The 7,129-nt window shown below is 43.1% G+C and overlaps 1 pseudogene; it reads left to right on the top strand.

Moving 5' to 3' along the window:
* Positions 1 to 1,032: 1,032 nt before the first annotated feature.
* On the top strand, positions 1,033 to 1,150 carry LOC134937696 (5S ribosomal RNA; annotated as a pseudogene).
* Positions 1,151 to 7,129: the final 5,979 nt, after the last annotated feature.

Below are 7,129 nucleotides of genomic sequence, written 5' to 3'. Positions count from 1 at the left end.
GCATGAACAGTACATGACAGCAATAGCATGGGTGTGGAGACAGTACGATGATAAATTTAGGAAGAAGCAAGAGGGAATGAAAGCGGCCATGTCAGCAGCATTAGTGGGTATAGCATACTTCTCGAAGCTGGAAGGGTCAGAAGACCCCACAAAGTAATTTTTGTTGTCAAAGGCGCTAAAGGGTTGGACGAGGGAGCAAGCACCACCAGGTGATACTCGTAGGCCCATCGGTCGCCCACTGCTTAAAGCTTTAATTGGGGTGGTCAAGCGCATTGCGTTAGATGAGTACGAGATGGGGCTCTTCCACCTCACGTTTTCCCTCGCATTTTTCGTAGCGTTCAGAGCAGGGGAGTTGGTAGCTAGCGCCAAGAGTTCCAAGGTTTCGGGACTCCTTGCGGGTAACGTGGTGGTGGAAAAGGATAGAGTACTTCACAAAATACACAGGTCAAAGACAGATCAGTTGGGCCTGGGGCGCTGGGTGACAATAGTTAGGCAGGAGGATGAAGCCCTGTGTATGATGTCGCTAACAAGCAGGTACGAGCAAGCTCGCCCGCAAGGCCAGTGGCCTATCACCTTACGTCTAATTACCGCACTATTGGTATAATCACAATCGCTTCCCTATTAGGGGAACTGATACCAGCTAATTCTGTCCATTGGACCCTATGTCCCAATACCTATCTATCAAGGTTGCTCTTAACCTTTCAGTGTCTCAGTATAATAATTACATGAACAGTTGTGTTCTAACCGGTACCAGCCGCAATAAGCTTTAATATTTCACCCCCAGTCCTCAGGCTGGGCCATGTGTGAGTTTCTTCACCGCCACTAGGTACATCAGAGAACACCCCCTCAATATTTCCTTTCAGGGACTCTCATTGGTGATCCAGTAATTTCACCTACGGCAGTTTCCCAACTGGTAGGCTTATCCTACTGCCTAACGCCAACAGCAGATCCCGCTCTATTTCTCTCAATATCTCTATTGTTTCTTGAACTCTCATCAATGATTCTGGAGAGAAGGCAATCAGTACTCCTTTGACCTACTATCACACCATACTGCAAGTGCCCAATCTCATCCGATCTTGGAAGCTATACAGTATAGGGCCGAGTCAGTACCAAGCGGGAGACCGCCTGGGAATACCCGGTATAGTAGGCTGGAAATTTGGGAACACTCTGGTCTAACATTGACAGCAGATTCACTCTGTCACTATACTCTTCTCCACACTTACTATTGGTGGCCAACTCATCAGCTCTTTAACCCTTTATTGCTAGATAAAGAATGTGATCTTGAGAATCCCCTTTTTCTTGATATAATTTGATCTATACCTTGTGTGTGAACAATTATAATAACCAACAGCACAAAACAGCATTAGTCTATATAGGTTGTGCAGAATAATCCAATTTAGGAATATTCACACCGGTTATTCATTCCCGTCACCACTGCCGCTCAGAGTTACACTGATATTCATCAGTACTATTTAAATTTTAATTGTTATCTGTGAGGAGATTATATTTTATTGTTCCTAATAAAAGTTATATTTTATGTTTCTATCATAATTCATACTGACATACATCTTTTTTTCAAGAGTGCACCAAACCAAGAGTCTTCTTTCTTCTTCCTTTGTACTCTAAATGATAACTGACTCTTTGGTGCACCACCAGCAGGTTTAATAGTGAGCAATTAGCCACACAAAATATGAATTGCTGGTTTTGATTAATTAATAAATTATGTATCCACGGTAGACTAGTGCGGAGTCATCCCCAATTCCTCAAAACCCATAGAGAATTACACAGCACAACAGACAGACAACAGTACCCCTGGACTTAAATGGCAGTGGGGCACCACCCCTGGACTGATAGGGCAGAGGGGCAGCACCCCATATAGGGCAGCATTCCTGGAATGATGCGGCAAAGGAAAGACGTGCAAGATGGAATTGTCCTTGGGCCCACCCTCCCTTATTTTGTATAAACAGGACATGCACACTTTAACAAACCAATCATTTCAGCGACAGGGTCTGCCACACGACTGTCATCCTCAGACTCCCCCCCATTAGTGTTTACATCCTCATCCTCACAGAGAAAAAATATTCAAACAAACCACATCATTTAGGTGTCAGTGGACTGCTTACCCAAAGTTTCTGAACTTGACAATGACTTGTGCTGCAGGTGAGTATAAGGGAGGATGCTCCAAGGTGGTTAACTTCCTTACCCCTACTTATTATGGATTGACAAAGGCAACACATGGCTTTACACCTATTGTCTGGATTTGTGGAGAAATACAGTAATTCCACACCGAAAAGGTGTATTTTTTGGTATTTTGCCCAGGCATGACAATGGGCTTTTTCATTCCATGGACAACAGCTGTCTCCACTGGTGCCTTATTCAAACAAGCCACGTCACCATCAGAATCCTCATTGTCAACTTCCTCCTCAGCGCCAGCTACACCAATATACTTCTCATCCTGGTGTACTTCTACAGTGACATCCTTATTCGCAATATCAGCAACTGGACTGGTGGTGCTCTACCCAGCACTTTTAGAGGGTGTGCAAATGGTGGTAGGAGCCTCCTCTTCCCATACAGTGTTGTGAAGGTCAGGCCTAGACATCGCAACCTCGGACAGTGCCAGCACCCCTGTATTTTAACAACTCCCCTGTATTTTTACAGCATACAGGACCAGTTTACTTTTATTTTAACAACAGCACCCCTGTATTTTTACAGTATACAGGACCAGTATACTTTTATTTTAACAACAGCATCCCTGTATTTTTACAGCATACAGGAACAGTGTACTTTTATTTTCAGTGCACTTTTATTTTAACAACAGCACCCATTATTTTTACAGCATACAGGACCAGTGTACTTTTATTTTAACAACAGCACCCCTGTATTTTACAGCATACAGGACCAGTGTACTTTTATTTTAACAACAGCACCCCTGAATTTTTACAGAACACAAGACAGGGCCAGCACCCCTGTATTTTCACTGCATACAGGAGGATAGTGCCCATGTCCCCTTCCAACACAGTGACAGCCAGGGCAGCAACACCCATATACAGCTGCAGCACCCCTAACAGCACATGAAACACCAGTGACAGCGAGGACAGCACCCGTAACATCACAGGGACACCACAGTGACAGGAACAGCACAACCTACAGAGCACACACTGACCCCACCCGATGCCACCACCCACAGAGAAAGACAGAGGTCTGTATCCCTCACTCTCCAAGTCCGGAGTGAAAATGGCGGCAATGCGCGGCTGTTTACATGAAATAAAAAGCCCTCGAGAATCCAACAGCGGTATGATGACGTTTTGCCTCGTTCTGGGATCTGAGTCTGGCGGGAAGTCCCGAACCGGACCCGATTCTGGCTCAGAACGTGAAGTTCGGGGGGTTTGGTTCTCTGAGAACTGAACCCACTCATCTCTAGTTCAAACTAAATCTAAATTGCAGGGTAAGAATAAAGCTTTTTATCATTTGTGGGCTATATGCAGAAGGAGCCAGTATTTACCCTGCACAGAAAATATATACATGTATTTGCTCCCTTTTCATGGAAACATGGTCCCAGACACAAAGTTACTTGTTTTTTTTTGCTTTTCTTACAAATTTGAGTCAGGCCCATAATTAATTATATGTTGTTGGTGCATTGTGTTGAACTTATAACCAAAAACTCTTCACAATGGGACAATTCCAGACTCAGGAGAATAGGGTTGCATCCAATTAGAAACATATGGGAAAGGCAAAAGCTTACAAGAGTGCCATCTAGAACCTCCATTGTGGTGTCAAATATGCCCCAGTCTGATGCTGAGAATATCCATATGGCAGCAGTGACATAATGTAGGGTCTCTAAAAAGGCCACTTAGTAAGTTGCTATCATTGGATACATTTGAACTGTCCCTGAAAATGTAAGTGGTCTCCTTATGCGTAAATTCTATAAATGTTTAACATTTAACCTTTTTATGGTCAAAGAATAAGGGCTACAAAGCTACTGTATGCCATCATGAATCTCCAAGTAACGTATGGAGAATAATTGTATACATTTATAAGGGTTTTTTATTCCTTGTGTATGAAGGAGCAGATGCCAAATTTTCCTCGTACACCACAATAGAGGATTATCCTTCACTTCATCTGAAATTGCCTGATCATGTTGTGGAGGGAGTGTATTAAATACAAATAAGGAGTGAAACCACACTCTGTAGAAGTGTTAGCCTAGTCACATTATCCCCCACCACCACACACACACACACACACACACACACACACACACACACACACACACACACACACACACACACACACACACACACACACACACACACACACACACACCACTGCCCCTTTCATTTCAGGGTCAGTCTAGATGCCTCAAAACCACCAAAGCAGCTCCAAACTTGTTCCACTAAAACCTCCCAGACCAAAACTTGCTGTCCATTGTCCAAAACCTGTAAGCTGCAAAATAAAATATTTTAAAAATAAGTCGCAATGACGAAAAAAAAAATCACATGACCTCATCAGCCTTGTGTGTCGCCCCCCAGCAAGTGCCGCCCCTGGGCCTAGTGGAAGAATAACCTGGGCTCATAGGCATGCAGTCACTTTCCTGGGCACGTGCAGAGCAAAATTTATGCTATGTATCCAGGTATAGTAATCACTCTGCATCAGCCCATATATGTCCATACTCATTTGCATTCATATTTGCATAGGATGCATTTGTGCTCTGGAAAGCATTTTGTGACAAAGCTTGCTACATTTCAATGCTTTCTAAGCACCTGCTTGAAAAACTCCATTGGCTTTGGTATGGGAGCATGCTATGTACATAACTATTGTGATAATCTTGGCTTTACCAGCATTGTGATTTCTTTTTTCATTCATTTACCTGGCACATTTATGCCTCAGACTCACTTTCCACTTGCATTAGTGTGAACCATAGCTGTGACATGAGGTGTGCAGGGTGTGCACTATCCAACCCCTGAGGTTGCCCCAATTCCTACCTACAGCATCTTCTCCCAGCACCTCAGCTGGCTTCCTGGGAAGAGGCTATTTATTTTTTAATCCAAGATGGCCGATATGAAATCCATCTTGGATTCCAAACAAGGCTACTTCTTATTTATTTATTCATTTATTTATTTCTGTATTTATTTATTTATTTACTAATGATTGTAAGCTCTCTCATGGGCAGAGCTTTATACTCTTTGTTTTCACATGTACATTTATTTTTTCTACCTTACAGTATATATGCTTTTTTATATACTGTATGCTCTGTATCCCCACTGTCCTTGGTTATGGAGTATTGTGGCACCTTATAAATCAACAATAATAATAATAATAATAATAATAATAAAAAACAACAACAACAACAACAACAACAACAACAACGTAGTTTCTCCCATTCATTTCAGTAGCCCATTCATTTCAGTGGGTTTCTATATACTAGAAACAGCACTGAAATGAAAAGGCAAGTTAAAAACATTGGAAAAAGTTCTGTGCCACTTGCACCAGACACATCCAGCATGGAAGCATTGGGTATACAATGCCAGCATTCGGGATGCCGGTAGTCAGAATACCAGCTGGGAGTGTTCGGGGTCAGATATATAAAGAAGGATATCATCGGCAAAGGCTGATAACTTAATTTCCTGCCCGCCCACTCTTATACCCCTAAAGGCCGGCCAATCCTGCAATGTTCGAAGCAGTGGATCAAAAGCTAAATTAAACAATAGTGGCGATAAAGGGCATCCTTGACGGGTGCCCTTTTCCAAAAAGAACCGTTGACCCCTAATCCCGTTTATCAAAAGAGAAGCAGATGGTTTATTGTAGATATAATGAATATAGTTAATAAAGTCAGATTCAAAGCCCCTTTTTTCCAACACAGCAAACAAATGAGGCCACAGGACCATGTCAAAAGCCTTTTTGGCATCGAGGCTAAGGAGCATATTTGAGTCTGTACATGGAGATTGGGATGCTGCCACCGCTGCCAATGCTGTGTGAATTGCCTTGACCGCAAGTCTACCGGTCACAAATCCCATTTGCATCGTGGTGAGGATATCTGGGAGGATGGATTGGAGCCGTAACGCCATTATTTTAGCCAATAGTTTATAGTCAACATTTAATAGCGACGTAGCTAATAATATGACCCCTCATCACTGCCTTAGAGGCGTTCCAAAAGATGTCGGGTCGGTCCCAGTAATCTATATTTTCATCAACATAGTTAGTCCAATGATATGTGAGATATAACTTAAAGTCCTCTGAGTCAGCCAGGTATTGCGGGAATCGCCAAATATGGTCTGTTGAGTGCATATGAGGATGGGCGAAAGCCAACGTGACAGGGGCATGATCAGAAATTAATATATCAAGTATATCCACCCCAGCGACATTAGAGATCAATTCATCGGCAATCAGAAACTTGTCGATACGAGACAATGTCCCATGGGCTAGTGATAAGTGAGTATGCGTTTTGTCGGCAGGGTGCAGCAATCTCCATGGATCAGAAAGGTCTAATGAGTCCCGAAATGCCAGTAAGTGTTTACTATAAGGGTCAGTGGGTCGTGGTACGATCAGTGGCCTATCAACTGTGGGATCATCTACCATGTTATAATCCCATCCCACTATCAAGGGAAAGTTAATTCTACTTTGGAGAACATGACTGAGGTCCTGGATAAATGCATGTGTGTTAACATTCGGGGCATACAAGTTGACAAGGGTAAATTTAGTATGGAAGAGCTCTACATCCAATATCATATATCTGCCTTCGGGATCAATAACTTCTGCCAAAACAGTAACAGGGAGATTTTTTCAGAAAAGTATGGCTACCCCTCTGACTTTTGTGCGAAAGGGAGCAGATACACAGGAGCCAAGCCAAGGAGCCTTCAATGCATTTTCTTCCCCTGTTAACCAGTGAGTTTCTTGTAAAAAAAAAATCACATCTGGGTGAGAACGTGTGAGGTGCGTGGCCACACATCATCGTTTGACTGGAGAGTTTAAACCACCAACATTCCAAGAAATAAATTGTATGGATTTCGGGGGCAAGACCTCAGACGAGGAAGAAACTGTAGATGGCATGGCTACCCAACCCCAACGGGGCAGTGAGATGTTTGACAGATAATCAGTAATTCCAGGTACACGATGGCGGCTCCCCCCCAACCCA

This window comes from Pseudophryne corroboree, chromosome 1, assembly GCF_028390025.1.
Source record: "Pseudophryne corroboree isolate aPseCor3 chromosome 1, aPseCor3.hap2, whole genome shotgun sequence".
Lineage (NCBI taxonomy): Eukaryota > Metazoa > Chordata > Amphibia > Anura > Myobatrachidae > Pseudophryne > Pseudophryne corroboree.
Note: the sequence above shows the minus strand (reverse complement) of the source record. Positions and strands in the feature narration are given on the sequence as shown.